Source organism: Delphinapterus leucas, chromosome 17 (assembly GCF_059928025.1).
Source record: "Delphinapterus leucas isolate spDelLeu-1000000601 "Yukka" chromosome 17, BTC_Dleu_Yukka2, whole genome shotgun sequence".
Classification (NCBI taxonomy): Eukaryota; Metazoa; Chordata; class Mammalia; order Artiodactyla; family Monodontidae; genus Delphinapterus; species Delphinapterus leucas.
Genome location: NC_143145.1, coordinates 16364458 through 16379922, shown reverse-complemented (window position 1 = coordinate 16379922; position 15465 = coordinate 16364458). Strand labels below are relative to the sequence as shown.

The 15465-nt window shown below is 51.9% G+C and overlaps 1 protein-coding gene across 5 annotated transcripts in view; it reads left to right on the top strand.

Annotated features, from left to right (window-relative positions):
* Nucleotides 1-15465, top strand: part of ZHX2 (zinc fingers and homeoboxes 2) — a 174330-nt gene that overhangs the window by 64599 nt on the left and 94266 nt on the right. For 2 of the 5 annotated variants that reach the window (XM_022553985.3, XM_022553984.3), the window contains one exon: nucleotides 11448-11512. The exons of 2 other annotated variants lie outside the window; for them this stretch is intronic. The gene's annotated coding sequence lies outside the window, so the exon portion shown is untranslated. Of the gene's footprint in view, nucleotides 1-5862; nucleotides 11230-11447; nucleotides 11513-15465 lie in introns of those variants that run through there. One more of the 5 variants, XM_022553986.3, reaches the window with a different exon arrangement.

Sequence of the window (15465 nt, the reverse complement as noted above, 5' to 3'; positions counted from 1 at the left end):
ATTGCTCCCAGCCACCTCCTACACTGTTGTCGCCACTAGATTAGCAATAAATTCCTGTCAGAACGGTGACCATCTTTTACTGAGTACCTTTGATGTGCCAGGAACTGTGCTAGGGGCTTTTCGCGTTTTACGTCCTTCTAATCCCCACAATACCCCTTTGAGATATATAGCATTATGACTCCCATTTCACAGATGAGGTGCCTGAGACCACACAGCCCCGGGGCAACACGTGCATATAGTCACACAACGAGGAGGTGGTAAACCCAGGTTCTGCACGCGTTGACACAGATTGTCCGGTGACCCCTCCCTGGTTGAAGCCTACCGGGACTGCTGGTCATGACTCCTGGACAGGACAATGTCCAAACTCCTTGTCGTGGTGTGCAGGGCCTCCCTGTGCCCACGGCACCTACCCTCCAGCCCACGTCCTAGCCCCTCCACCTTCACTGTCAGCCACACTCAACCACCAGCTGCTCCCTGCTTAGGCCATGCCCTTGCTCTGGACCTCGCCTCTCTGCTGCCCTCCTTGGAAGGCACGCTCCTTCCCCTTCTGGCTGGTGATTTCCCATCCATCCTCCATGCACCAGGCCAAAGCCACCTTCTCCACGCAGCCTCCTCTGACCCACCATCTCCCATGCCCTCCTCCCTGCCCAGCGTCACTCTGCCCCAGGGCACCCTGAACCACACCCCATTGCGGCACAGCTCGCCCGGTGTCACCGGCACCTAACATAGCCCTCAGATAGAGGGACAAAGGACAGCAGGGAGCAGTGTGGCTTGTGGAAGCACCGGACAATGTGTGCCCCGCCTAAGAGCATTCTGATTCCTTGTGGGTTTTTTTTAAAACACACGCCAGCCCAACGAAACAACTTTGTGGCTGGTGTTTGAACCATGGGCCACCAGTCTGAGACTCTTGGGAGCTCCTCGGGATTCGTGTGCTTCTCTCCATTGTCACTACTTAAATGAGGGAGGGAGGGAAGGAGGGGAGGAAAGAAGGAAGAACTTACCTTCCTAGACCTGGCAATTTGGCTTCCGTAAAACATGGTGTATTAATTAGTCTGCTCAAGCTGCCATAACAAAATACCATAGATTGGGTGGCTTAAACAGCAGAAATTTGTTTTCTTACAGTTTCTGGAGGTTGGAAGTCCAAGGTCAAGGTTCCAGCCAATTCTGTTTCTGGTGATGACTCTCTTCCTCACTTGCAAATGGCCACCTTCTTGCTGTGTCCTCACATGGCCTTTCCTCGGTGTGTGCACTCGGAGAGAACAAGCTCTCTGCTGTCTCTTCTTATAAGGACACTAATTATATGGGGTCAGGGCCCCATTGTTATGACCTCATTTAACCTCCCTTAGAGGTCCCACCTCCAAATACAGTCATACTGGGGGTTAAGGCTCCAACATATAAATTTGGGGAGCGGAGGACGAATATTCAGTCCATAACACATGGCATTCCAGATTATTCAATCCACAAGTCTTTCCTGTGTCCTCACTATGGGGATTCTGAAAACATTGAAGGCAAACAGCAGAGCCCAGTTGTCAAAAGCACGAGCTTTCATATCAGGCAAATTCAAGTTTGGTACTTAGCTCTACCGCTTACTGACCAGGTGACCTTAGACAACCTACCCAACTTCTCTGAGCCTTGCACTCCTCACTGTGAAAGGAGCCTTGCACTCCTCACACCAACCACCCAGGGTTTGTATGAGGGTTAAGCAAGATCCACGCACATCCACCACGCCCAGCAGAATTCACGACCGCCCTGGAGAAACAGTTACTGAGCACATCCTCCATGCTAGGCTCTCTGCTGGGTGCTGGGGAGCCGGTGGTGAGTAGGACAGAGCAGATCCCTTGTTCTCATTCTTCCTTGAAGAGCCGGATAATAAACAAGGAATTATGTGATCAGATAGCAAACACGTCCGTCATTTGAGAATGGGACATGGGCCGTAAGGAAGTAAAAAGCAGCAAGGGAGGAAAGGCCTCACTGGGGAGGTGACTTTGACAAGAAGCTGAGGGCCATTCAAAGCCTCGGGGCAGAGTATTCCAGGCGGGGGAGTAGCAATCACGAAGGCCTGAAGGTGGGCACGCTCAGTGCCCACGGTATTCATTCTGATAGCTGTGGTCCTATTGCATGTGGTCCCACCCTCAGAGGCCACCACCCTGGGGGGACACAGGACCTCTGCCCAGCCCTCCAGGGAGCAGGGCCTAGACGAACCTGGCTCTCAGAGGGGAGCAGCGCCTTGAGGGCTGGAGCTCTGGGAGATGGACAGCAACGGAGGAAGAGGATGTGGCGTTTGGTGGGGGGGGTGAGAAACGAGCATCCCGGGGGAGAGGGGAGTTTGGTCGACGAGCCTGGTGTCTGAGGGACCCTGGGAGACTGCCCAGGCCTGAGCCGATTCTGAGAGCAATGCCAGGCCGGGAGCCCAAGGCACCACGTGGATGACCTCAGCGTGAGCTGATAAGGGCAGCAGCCCTCACTGTCACGGCGGGGTGGGCGGGTTTCCCCACTCAAGAGGCAGGGCCCCGGGCAGAAATCCAGCACTGTGAGTCACAACCAGATGTACGTCTTGTCAGGGAGAGACATGGCCGCGGAGAACTGGTCATGGTTTCCTGGAAACTTCCTCAGTGTGGGGCAGGGGCACTCTGAGGATAGGTGCCAGCCAGGGCAGAGAGAGGAGACCGTGCTGGGGGGCTGGGCCAGGGCTGCACTCTCGGGACCATGGCCGAGCTTCCTGGGGACACTGGGGGCCAGAGGACTAGCTGAGGTCTGAGCCTGGTGCCCGTGGACAAGCTGAGGCACGTCTCCCCTTCCACAATGTGCCTGGAGTTTCCTGGACTTCTGACACAGGTCGGCACGCCCCTTGAGGTGTGGATGTGGGAAGCGCAGCTAGACTGGAAGATGGAACCCCTGCATCCTCATCCCACAAACTTGGATTCAAATCCAAGGACTTGCACAAGCCCAGCTTCTCCAGCCCTTGGTTCTCTCATCTACAAATGGATGGGATGAATTGGGAGCTCTCCAAGGTTCCGCCCAGCTGGACTCTTCAGGCAGTTCATTCATGTTCCTCCCTGTAGATGGGAGAAACTGAGGCCCAAGAGCAAGAGACCTGATCTGAGCCCGCCCATTTGGAGGTGGGACTGGAGCTCTAGCTTCGGCCAGAGCGGCACTTCTCCCCGCCTTGCTCCAGTGTCCTGCCTTCTCTCCCCGATCTTCTCCTTCCTGGACGCCTCTTTCCCTCCTTCCGCTCTGCCTGTGCCCCTCACCTGCCAGACATGGAGATTCAGCCTTTCCTGGGGTGGGTGGGTCCCAAGTCAGAACCAAGATGAGAACTCCCAGGGCCATCAGCCATCTGTCTGTACTCACCGGGATAAGTGAGCAGGACCTCCTCCAGCCAGCTTCTGTCTGAATGCTCCACATCCTTCGATCCAACTCAAATGACACCTCCACCAGGAAGCCTTCCAGATCACCCCAGCCAGAGCCATCACCTAAGCAAGCCTTCCCCATGCATCCCACTTTATAATCTTGCTGGTGCCATTTTTACTTACTTGTATTGTAATTATTTGTGCATACATCATAGCTCCTCTACACAATTCCAAACTCAAATTGCTTCCATTTTGCCCATGCCTATCACCAGCCTCCTCTTTCACATCTGTTGCGGTGTTTGTATTCTAAGTGTTGGGTAGATATTTGTGGAATAAATGGAGTTTTCTTTCTTCTATGTGAAAGGATTCTTTCCTTTCAGAATGAATGGTCAGATGTGTAAGAGCGTCTGTTCTAGAGCTGCACTGGGTGGAATCTTAGCTCCACCATCTACACACGGTGGGGGCCTTGGACAAATTACTAACACTTGTGCCTCAGTTTCCTCACTGATAAAATGAGGATAAGTCATAACCCCCTACCTCACAGGGTGGCTGTGAAGACTAAATGAGTCACGTTTGTCAAGTGCTTGATGTCGTGCCCAGCATAGACTTGATTTAATAAGTGAAGTTGTGAGATTCTGGCAATCCAATATGCAAATTTTTATTTGATTTTTTGAAAAAATATTACACCGCCTTACAGAATTCGAGCTTGGCTTTAGGTAGTTGCCAGATCCTTTCCAATCCTTGCATTCACAGAACCTGCACTGGGTATTCACTGCCGTCCGCAGAGCCTCCCCGGCTACACTGGCTCGGTTCAGGGGGCAGGGGAGGGAGAGAAGAGCCGTCTCTGGCGTAACTGCTCGCCAGCTTGGGGCTAACAGCCACATTAAGTGCTCTTACTCAATTCATGTGACTCGACAAATTTGGAATGTGTTAGCGAGAGAGAGTTTTTCCAGCTATGAGTCAGTACCTTTATGCTCTCTCACACACACATTTAAAAATTTTAAGAAGAAAGAGACTTCAGCGAGAATCCTTTATGAGTGCAAAGTGGAAATCTCCGGAAACTGTATTTTGACCCTGAAGGCAAGTAATACTTAAGATATTTAATAAAGGGTTCGAAACAAGAGTCGAGGAGAGAAAACACAGCTAGCTGCCTTTTCCTTCTGTATTCTCAGCTGCTGCATTGCACATAGGAGGACCCGATGTACGTGGGTTTATAAAGCACCTCCTGGATTCCCTGATTTATACTCAACATAGTGGGGAAAGAAATATGGGAAAGAAGGGAGGCATAACCAGCATTCATTAAGAACCTATTATGTGCCAGATATTCGGGGCTGGGGTCGGGGTACATGTCCCAAGTTCAAGAGGAAGTGTGGGGAAAAATGGAATGATTGTATTCAGACACGCTTGGGTTCAAACCTCAGCCTACTTTCATAATATTATCTAAGCCCCCTCTTCTCCCATTTTGTGGATGACAAAACTAAGGCTCAGAGAAGAGAAAATAATTTGTCTGTGGACACAAAGCTCTTAAATGGTAGAAATCATCTTCTAAACTGGGTCTGTGAGTCTCCCTAGGGTAAAGAAATTTGGGTTAAATTTATGTCCTCAGGGGCTGAGTTTCCCCACCAAGGAGGGGAGCAAAGACACCCATTCTCGGAGATCACATCCGCATATCCTAAGCAGGTACCACTTTCTCGCAGACCAGTCCCTTTAACCACCTCCTGCCACTTGCCTTTGAGTCCCGCCCGTTCGGGATTACAAAAAACCTGCTTCTGGTCCAGGCTGGTCCTCTCTGCTATTGTTTACTTTAAAGAAAGAAACCACCACCCGCCCAGAGGACTTGTATTTCCAGCTCACTTACATCTCTTTTGCAAGGGTTCATTTTCATAGACTCCCAATCTCCAGGGAGCTGTGTCTTTCCCTCGGAAACATGAGCTGTAATCAAAGGTGTATTCATCCCCGCACATCTGCCAGCAGCCACGCCGGAGCCACGGTTCCCCGAGGCCTGACAGAAGGAGGCTCAGGCCAGGTGCCCGGGGAGAATTTTTCCCTACACAAATCAGATTGTCCCGTGGTTGCCCTTTGTAGAGATGGCAGAGTCCCAGGCGGTGCTTCTCAGATTGCTGGAGGACCTGATGGGGCCAGGGGTAAATAAGATTCCACCCTCCGTTCAACAAATACTACTGAGGGCCACCACGTGTGGAGAACTGCAGACACTGAGAATCCAACTCTTTTGGTGACTTCCCGTCACTCACAGGGATAAAGACCCAGCTTCTTAAAGGCCAGCAACTCCCTGGAAGAGCTGGTGCTTGCTCTTTCTCTGCCCTGCTTGGCTGTGGCCACCCCAGCCAGCTTCCATTGCTTGGTGACCAGTATGCCTCCTCCCCCTCGGCCCCATACACGCTCTCTCTGGCTTTCTCGATTCTTCCTTCCCCTCTTGGCGAGGTTTGCTGCTGCCTGCCTTTCAGGTCCAGCTCCCCGCCCCGGCGCGCCGCCCCCCCCCCCCCCCCCCGCCACCTCATCTGCCATATCCTCACGTGCCTCTCCTGGCGATCTCGCCACCATTGCATGTCCTTCAGGTAGCACCATCACGCCACTGGAGTCTCTTATCCAACCCAACTGCAAGGGCAGGGCTCACCTTATGTCCCCAGCACTGGCCCATAGTCAGTGCCCCACAGTTATCGGAGGAATGAAGAGACAGCAGTGAGCAAATCAGACACTGCCCTGCCCGGTGCTGGGCACATCTTTGTGGAGTGCTGATTGTACTTGACAGTTTTCAGGGGGAAATATTTGGGAGCAAATACAGATCAATTCTAGAGTAGAATTCAGTGTCCTGGTGAACGTTCAAGGTGTCGTTCTGCGCCCTCACACGTTGGGGAGGTTATGAACTCAGCTTCCTCCGTGCTCCTGGCGGCGTCTCAGTGGAAGACCAGGTTGGGGGTGATGGGAGAGGTGGCCCAGTTTGTCAGCAGCTCAAGTCATGGAGCCAAAGTTTAAGAGGCAGCGGGGTGGGGGTGGGAGCGGGAATGGAAAGACTGCACTCAATCAGGCCTGAGCTCAAACCTCAGTGCTGGACATTTTACGCTTATGACACGTGGCAATGTACTTAATCACTCTAAGGTTCTAAGGTTGAGGTCTGTTGTCTGTAAAAGGGGTATAAGGATACGTGCTCGTCAGACTTGCTGCGGGAAGGACAGACAAGCCATGTGGAGGGCCCAGCTCAACATCTGGCGCAGAGCAAGCACTCGGGAAGGGGTGGCCTTTGTACCCGTCACTCGCTGCTCGCTCTTGTGAATTAAAGACTGTTGTTGGTGTCCAAAGTGGAACATTTTCTGGAGCAAAGACAGGCAACTTAAGGCTGCACTTCTGGCTGGCAGAATGATGGCTGCACAGAAGTGGCCTGTAGTTTTCCACCTTCTTTGAAGTTGACCTTCCTCTCTTGTATCCAGTCTGCACTGGCCCTGGCCTGAGTCAGTCACTCCCTAGCAGTGTCCTCCATGGGTTCCTCACCCTCTCCTCCATATGAGGCCATCACCTCGGGACATCATGACCTGTTTACTAGAATTTCTCACTCATCTGCTAAACGTTTGCCGAGTGAAAAAATGGACTGGAATAAACTACGTGAGAGGGGGTGACCCTGGGGAAGGGTGTTTTTCTTCTTCTACAGACCGTTAAATCACCGTTCCTCTTTTTCCCCCTGCAGTTGTCTTGCCATCTGGTAGGTTTAAACTAGGCCAAAAGGGAATAGGAGGGACCTGTAGGGAAAATCCTACAGGCAGATTTTTCCTCATTGGGATTTCGCGCCGCGTGACCATTTTCTGGGGGAAGGAGTTCTGAGCCGGGAAGACTGGAAATGTGTGCCCATTAAGAGCTTGAAGGACAGTGAAAAGCCCTTTACTTCATTTATACTGCTCGCGATGAAAGCTGCCATTTCCACGTGCAGGAACTGCGGTCGGCACCGTGGCCTTGGATCCCCCATGCAACCCAAGGAAGCAGGTTCTGTTTAGAGCCCCACTTGGCTGCTAAGAAAACCAAGGTCCCCGGGAGGGAGGTGCTTGGCGTCAGGGCACAGCACAAGCGTGTGAAAGAACCAGGACCAGAACCAGGACCAGACTCAGACGTCCTGTCTCCAAGACCTATGCTCTTCCCCCCATGCTGGTTAGGAAGGATCCAGTGTCTAGTGGGTGATGCTGCAGAGCTGAGCTCCAGGATAAATGGGGAAGATGTAACAGATCCATTGAGACTCCCCAGCTCTGAGAAGACTTCACGGTGCGGCCCCAGCCAAGCCCCACTCCACGCCTCTGTGCTCAAGAAGCACCCAGTCAGCTGAGGGTGATAATAAGTATTATCAATAATAATAGTAGCTATCACGCCTGATTACATGATTCTCAGCGTTTTGTATGTGTTACCACCCTGGGTCCTACAGGGTAACTCGGGGTTAATTTGGGGAAGAGGGAGAACAGAGCATTGAAGAGAGAGGGTCTAAGATAGCATAGCCATATGGCTGCAGGGGGCGTAGTGGGTTCAAGAAGCTTAGGCATCCGTGAGCCCAGAACACAGTGGGGCAAAGGGAGCGGGGAGCAATGAGCAGGGGGCAGACCTCACAGGCTCCAAGACCCTGCGGTAAGGAGTGTGGCTTTCTCCTGAGACAAATGGGGTGTTCATTAACTGCTCCCACCTGTCCCACCTCTATGTACATTGTCCTTCCTCACATTCAGTTTATTACGTATCTTTCTCCTTTTTTATACCGTGAGTTTCCTAAGGGTAGGGATTGGGTCTTATTTACGTATGTATGTATGTATTTATTTATTTATGGCCATGTGGTGCTTAGCACAGAATCAGGTATATATGGATAGTCAATAAATGGTTGTTCATCAGATATTTAAAATATCCAACATTTAATAATAGTGACATGTTCAATATTTAAAAACTATATATTATATATTGGTTATATATAGATTATTAGTACCTGTAATATAACTTCCTTTATGCAGGCATTTCTGCTCTAAAATGATATATGCGTGCCTGTAAAACCCTGTACTCTGAAAAATTCAAAAATCACAGCGCTTTGGGGACAATTGGGCTGTAGCAGAGCATTCACGATTCGTGTGACTCTGTAATGAAGCACAATCCAAGTGGTGATACCAAGCAGAGTTCAAAGGGCATGATACATTTTGGATGAGGGGCTTCCCTGGTGGCGCAGTGGTTGACAATCCGCCTGCCAATGCAGGGGACATGGGTTCGATCCCTAGTCCGGGAAGATCCCACATGCCGTGGAGCAACTAAGCCCGTGCACCACAACTACTGAGCCTGCACTCTAGAGCCTGCGAGCCACAACTACTGAGCCCGCATGCCGCAACTACTGAAGCCCACGCGCCTAGAGCCCGTGCTCCACAACGAGAGAAGCCACCGCCATGAGAAGCCTGCGCTCCGCAGCGAAGAGTAGCCCCCGCTCGCCGCAACTAGAGAAAGCCCGCGCGCAGCAACAAAGACCCAACGCAGCCAAAAATAAAATAAATAAAACAAATAAATTTATATTAAAAAATTTGGGTGAAAACAAATATAGCAATAACTTTAGGACCTGAGTAACTTATAGGACAATATATTATTTTTAAAAGGGGTAAAACTTGATGGAAGGGGCTAGAGAAGGCTGGAGGCTGATGGGTTTAGAGACAGAAGGGGTCAGATCATCTTTATCAGGAGTTCCCCGTGGAAGAGCAGTTTCAGGCTCTGCCAGAGTGTAGCAGGGACAGATGGCTTCTCTAGCCCATGGCCTTTGCACAAAGACCAGGAAGAACCGAGCAACAGGAGTGGCTAAGACAGAGCACGTGACCACTGGAGCCCAGAGGAGGAGCTGGGAGGGCGGAGTCCCCCGTGGCTTGTTCTACTCAGCTGTGTGTACCTTGCATCCAGCCACCCGCACTTGGTGGTGCACAATATGAATGTGCTGGGAACATTTGCCTATGAACCAGTGCAAACTCCAGGTTTTATCGATCCCTCTATACCTTATATACACTAATCTTCCTCATGGAAGCAAGTGCAGCAGATCAAACATTACATAATGGAATACATGACTAACTGATAAACCAAGAATGCCCACTGGCCAGTTTACATCAAGTAAGGTACCAGTCACACACCCTGTGTGAGGCGTAGACTGTTCTCCTCTTGGTTCATGAGTCTATTCAGTAAACCCGTTCAGTGAGCAGAAGGTAAAGCAAGACATATGGAGTGGGTGACACTAAGCAAGGGCATCATAAACCTGTGATGTGATCGCTTTCCCCATCAGAAGCAGCTGAGCTCACACTTCTGGACATGGACTTAGAGGACCTCAACCCCAACCTGCCTGAAAGCTGTGTGGCCTCAGGAGAATCACTTAACCTCTCTGTGCCTCAGTTTCCTCAACTGCAGAGTAGCACTAGTGACCCTCCCCAAGTTCTTTGAAAGAGCAGATTAGCTGGTGGATGAAAAGTTCTCTCTAAACTATAAGGGGCTTTAGAGAGTATTGTCCTTCCTGCAGATCAGTGCTGGGACGCTCAGTTTAGCTTGCCTCCTAGGGTACCTTCTCCTGCTGTATGGCTAGTTCTAAGGGCAGAGGGCAAATGCAGCTAAACTGGAATCAAACAAAATAAATTAATCACTGGGATTCAATGCAGAAGCTTGAATGAGCTTCGGGAAATTTTGCTGGTATCCGACGGCCTCTGTGGAGCCCCTGCGTCCACAGTATCTGATGCCTCTCTCTGAGTGCTCACCCGGCAGCCTCCGCCTCCAAGCCTGAGGTCATCAGCCGACCCCTGGCCCACTGCTCTTCCCCAGGCCCCTCCCACCAAGCCAGGCCCGCCTGTCCCATCAGCCTCTCATCTTGCTTCCCCAAAATCGTGCAGAGGAAAGGAACACCGATTCCGGAATCACAGGAACACGGGTTTAATGAGCTCTACCACGCAGCAGCTCTAAAATCATAATAGCCAAGCTGTGGTTTCTTGAACCTATTTCTTCACCTTGGGAATGGGCTACAACTTCCTGACTTCCTTCTTTCCTTCTCTGATTAAGAGGATTAGAAATACACACTTTGCAGACTTCAATGTGCCCAGGAATCACCTGAGGAGCTTGTTGAAAAGCAGGTTCTGATTCTGTAGGGCTGAGTGGGGCTCGAGAACCGCCCCTTCCAGCAAGCTCCCAGGTGATGCGATTTCAGTTTTGACTATGGATCCGGGGTATGAAGCGCCTGCCATATAGTATGTACTCAGTCAGTAGAAACTTGCCATGAAGACTTTCCCCGCAAAGGGTGCTCCTTTGAGAACAGCGATAGGTGAATAGAGAAACCTCTGCTCCCCTCAGAATTCTGAGGGCCACAAGAAAAAACAAGTCTGGCTTTAAAGGTGGGCAGGGCGTGGGGAGGGAGGAGAAGCGTGGCCCCAGCAGCCACTCATCAGCAGGCTGTCCACGCTCACGTGTGCGTGGCAGGTGGGCCTCTGCCGGGCTGCAGAAACCTCTAGAGCTCAGGCCTCGACTTGCCATGCAGGGGACGCGTCCTCCGAGCCGGGCGCACGCATGTTCCTCCGGCTACCGCTCTCCTGAGGAATTTTCAAAGCGCACAGGGCTCGCCTGGCGGTAGTCTCCCAGGATGGAAATCCACGTCGGGGGCTTTTGTTTTCAGGACTGCTGTATCTTTCGGACTTGAGGCCTTGCGTGCAGAGCTTTTCCCCTCCACCCTCACCAACGTGGAGCCGTGAACCCCCGCTGCTGCTAGGAACGGACACCAAAGACTCAAGGAAACCCGGAGTGGGGTTCAAGAGACGCCTCCCCAGCCCCACCCAGCAGATTTGGCTTTTAGTTTCGCTCTTCTAAAAGGCCTGCTTCTCAAAAAGCTGCTGACTCACCCAGAGTAAGGGTCTCTCTTTTTTTTTTTTCTTCTCAGCATCGTCCCAAAGCCCTGAGATTCTTGAGGGCAGTTCAGCGAGCACCCCGGTCCTGACCATTTCCTGTTTCTTTCTCCTCCCCATCTCCATCCCAGGATCCTAGCACCTTAATCCTTCTAGAAATGAGAGTTGAACCCCCATTTGCTTTGTTCTGCCTTTAATATTGAGTATCTCTTCTTTGTAGGTCTTGACGCACTGTCTGCTCTCAAAGTGTAAAAAGATTCCCAGGATGTAAGCAATATGGGACTGGTGAGTGACCCGTGTGTTTGGCGGAGGTCGGGGCCTCAGCTGGATTTCAGGAAGGGAAGGGAGATGAATGGAAGGGGCAGGGGCGGCTGAGCTTTTGCGCCCCTGAAACGGTTTCCCTCCAGATGCAGCTGGAAACAGTGCACAGTGCAGAGAATCCAGGTGTGAATCCCTTGGAATTCACTGGGTCCCTGCCCGTCCCTCCCCAGAAGCAAAGGGAGAATGCAGGTGGCTGTGCCGACCTCTCTTTGCTCAGATGACAACAACTCAGGCTCCCCATCCGGAGGGTTCATGCTGGGAATTGTTCTCTAACCCGGTAACCAGGGTTAGGGACATATGCTTGGACTAGAGAGGGAACTACCAGGCTCACACCAGTTTGTAAACCATAGCCCTGAGGAGACATGAGTAAAAGGAGGCGAGAACGCCACCTTTGCACCTTTGAACGGCTGTCACTGGCAAGAGGGCAGCTATCGACTCAGCCTAAGGAGAAATTCCTAACAAGAGGTTGGCAACGGTAAAATCGACGTCCGTTAGAGGTAGTGAGTTCCCTGTCGCTGGCAGAATTCAACCACAGGTTGGAGAAGCATGGATGGGAAATGTTGAAGTGGGGAGGGGTTTTGACAGGGTAGTTTTGTTTGTTTGTTTGTTTGTTTTTGTGGTACCCGGGCCTCTCACTGCTGTGGCCTCTCCCGTTGCGGAGCACAGGCTCTGGACGCGCAGGCCCAGCGGCCATGGCTCACGGGCCCAGCTGTTCCGCGGCATGTGGGGTCTTCCCGGACCAGGGCACGAACCCGTGTCCCCTGCATCGGCAGGCGGACTCCCAACCACTGCGCCACCAGGAAAGGCCCAGGGTAGTGTTTTACAGGCTGTTCTGTGATGACTAAGAATCCCGGAGGGGCCGGAGGATGAGGGAGAGAGTTTAGGGAGCGTGAATGAGGGGAACTTGTGAGCTCACACACACACTCTCGACGCTGCCTGTTTTATGGGGCAGGGTGCTGCCTTAAAACAGTTTAGAAGCTACTGGCTGAGACGGTCTATCCTCAGACCTGTTGTCCATTGGCCAACTGTACCTGAGCTTATGACAGACGTCCACACATCGCACTTGTGACCCCAAACACCTGATCTGTGTGAAGGGGTGGGCAACTCTCCAAGCACGGTAGGGGCTCTGACCAGAGGCTCGAGGGAGCTCTCCCCCATACTAGGACCACCAAAAGAGTTGCCAGTGAGTCGCACTTTCAAGAGACTTGCCCGGGATCCCGACCACACAGACCAGAAGGAAAGGCACCGGGTTGGGGTGGGGGGATGCTGCCGCAGGATTCCCCGAACCCCCAGACTGTGGGAGGACGGTGAGCATGGCTTCCCCAAGGGCGCTGGGCTCCTTTGGTAGGACCACATTCTCCAGTGACCAAAACCTGGCCCAGTGAACATGAGAGGAGTCATACCACAGATGCCGGTGGCGAAATTGCCCAGGAGAGACACCCATTGCAAGGGAGAGGGTCTGAAGGTCTGAATAATGAGCACGGGGGCTTCCTTTGTGCTTTGTAACTGGGTCTTCTTCCCCCGGGCCTGGGTCAGCTGCAGCACAAAATGGGCATCGAGGGCAAGGCGCTGTGGGAGGCCAGAGATGGGGTTTTTCTTTAAGAAACTGAAGCCTGGACGAGAATCGAGTTTGACAGTCATTGTGCAGAGGCTGTACGTTCAGCTGAGTCCCGAGTGCTATGCGGTGGGCGGACGGGTGGGAGAGGAAGGGGAGGGGGCTGAACAGGAGCTTCAGCTGTGACTCGATGCTTCCTTGGCAAGTCTTCAAGCATGAGCTGGGCTTTGAGGACAGAGGCTGTGTCCTTGATTCAAAGGACCTGGCATATAGTAGGTGCTCAAGAAGTGATTGTCGAATGACTAAAAGGGAAAGTGAAGAGGTGGCAGCTCAGGAGGCCGTGTCTGTGGTTAAGAGCAGGGCCCCTGGAGTCAGACGGCAGGGTTCAAATCCTGCCTCTTCTGCTAGCTGTGGGGCCTCAGGCAAGTCGCCCACCTCTCTATGCCTCAGTCTCCCCATCTGCAAAATGGGCGTCATGATAGTACCTACTGCATAAGGGGGCTGTGAGGAGTCCATGAACTGATTCATGCAAAGCCGCTTGGTCCTGTGCCAGCACATCGTAAGTGTTCAATAAACATTAGCCCTTATTCTCATTCTAGATGTGGGGCATGACCCCAGATTAAGGTTCAGTGTTGGGACGGGAAATAGCAACATAGGTGGGAGGACAGAGCACTGGATGGGGAGTCAGAAGCCCTGGCTTAGCTGCAGGGAGGGGATGAGGAAAGTGATCACTCCCCCTGAGCTCACTCTACAGCAGAGATGCTGCAAGAAGGCGGTCAAGGGCAGCTCCATTTTTCCTGCTCTCCCTCTGGTGGTCCCAGCACTGGTTCAAAGGCAGGGGCAGCTCAGCCCTTTATTACTAGCTGGGGGCCTCATGGTGAGTGGTTTGACTTCTCAGGACCTCTCTTTCTCCCAATAAATGAGAAAACAATGCGGGCGTCCTTCCCTCGCAGAAGTGAAAAGCACGGGTATGAGGGTCTGTTGGTACAGATGGAAAATCGTTTAAGACTTGAGCTTGGGTAGCCCAGTCTGGAGTCTCACAGTCAATGTCGGTTCCCAGTCCCTTCTCCAGTGAGGCCTGGCTGTCTCAAGACAGATTCTCAAAACGATGCTTCACTTCGCAAAAGGCACCATTCACCACCCAGGATTTGTAGCATATTTCAAATAAAATGGCATTTGCCTGAAGCATTTGTCAGGGTCACATTTCTTGCATTAGTGGTAGACCTGGGACTATGGAACAGGCTTACTCGGGGGCCTACCTTTTGCCTCTCCTGCCCCATCGCCCTGTGATCCTAGCTGGAATTTAATACGATGGTCGTTTAAGCCAAAATTGTTTATGGCATAGGCACAGCCCCTATGCCTATGGGGATCCTAAAAACTGTCACTCATATCAGTCTCCTTCTCCCTATGTACCCCCTAACATCTGCCAAGCGACCCCAACTTCAGTTCTACCTTCAGTGGGAAGGGGACAGGGATGAGGCAGGAAACAGCTTCAAAGGCAAAACGGTTAGAAGAGGTCCCAATTCCTGGCTCCGTCAGCCATTTGGCATCTCTCAGCTTGTGTTCCACCTCTGTTCCCATGAGGCGACTGGGCTAGGTCAGGGCTGGCAAGTAGATTTCACCTCCCGCCCATTCTGATCAATTGGTCACGGCTGCCAGGGGCACTGTGTGGAGAAGGATTCTGAGGCATACCCAGGAGAGAGTGTGCTGCAATGGATTAGTGATGTCTGCTGGGGAGCAATAAGGAGGACGTAGCACATGTGCTACCTTTTGGCATCTGAGACAAAGCAATTTCCAAGGCCCCTGCCTGCTCTCACACTTCGTGCTTCTACCTAGCAGCCTTGTTTTACATCAGAGAGGCAAAGCACAGCAAAACCTCATTAATCTGGACCACTTTGGTACCAAGCCAAGCGAGTGAAAAGTCTTAATCTGAGGGTGTCTTCTGCATGCAGGTGAGCTCTATTATCCTTCAGTACACGGAGTCAGCTCAGCCCAGCTAGCTGACAGGTGGGGAGGGGAGGCAGGAGCCTCGGCGGTCTGTGCTTGCACGTCTGACCGTATGGCTGAGCGCACCTGACCTGTACCTCTAGGGCACTTGCTCTGTTTATGAGCTTAGGATGGATACCAACGAAACTCTCCCAAAAGCAGGACGTTTTCTGAAGTAGCAAATCATTCCGTGGGCAGCTTTGCTTCTATTTCAAATTGCCAAGGGCTCTGAATTAGAGAGACTTCACCGCACTAGCTGGGAATAAGCTGCGTTTCCAGAATTATATGCAGAAGATGAGACAAAGTAGTTCAGAACTAGGTTTCCCCCGAGTTTCCCGATCTGTAGAATGGGGATATAATATACCTCACAGGGCTC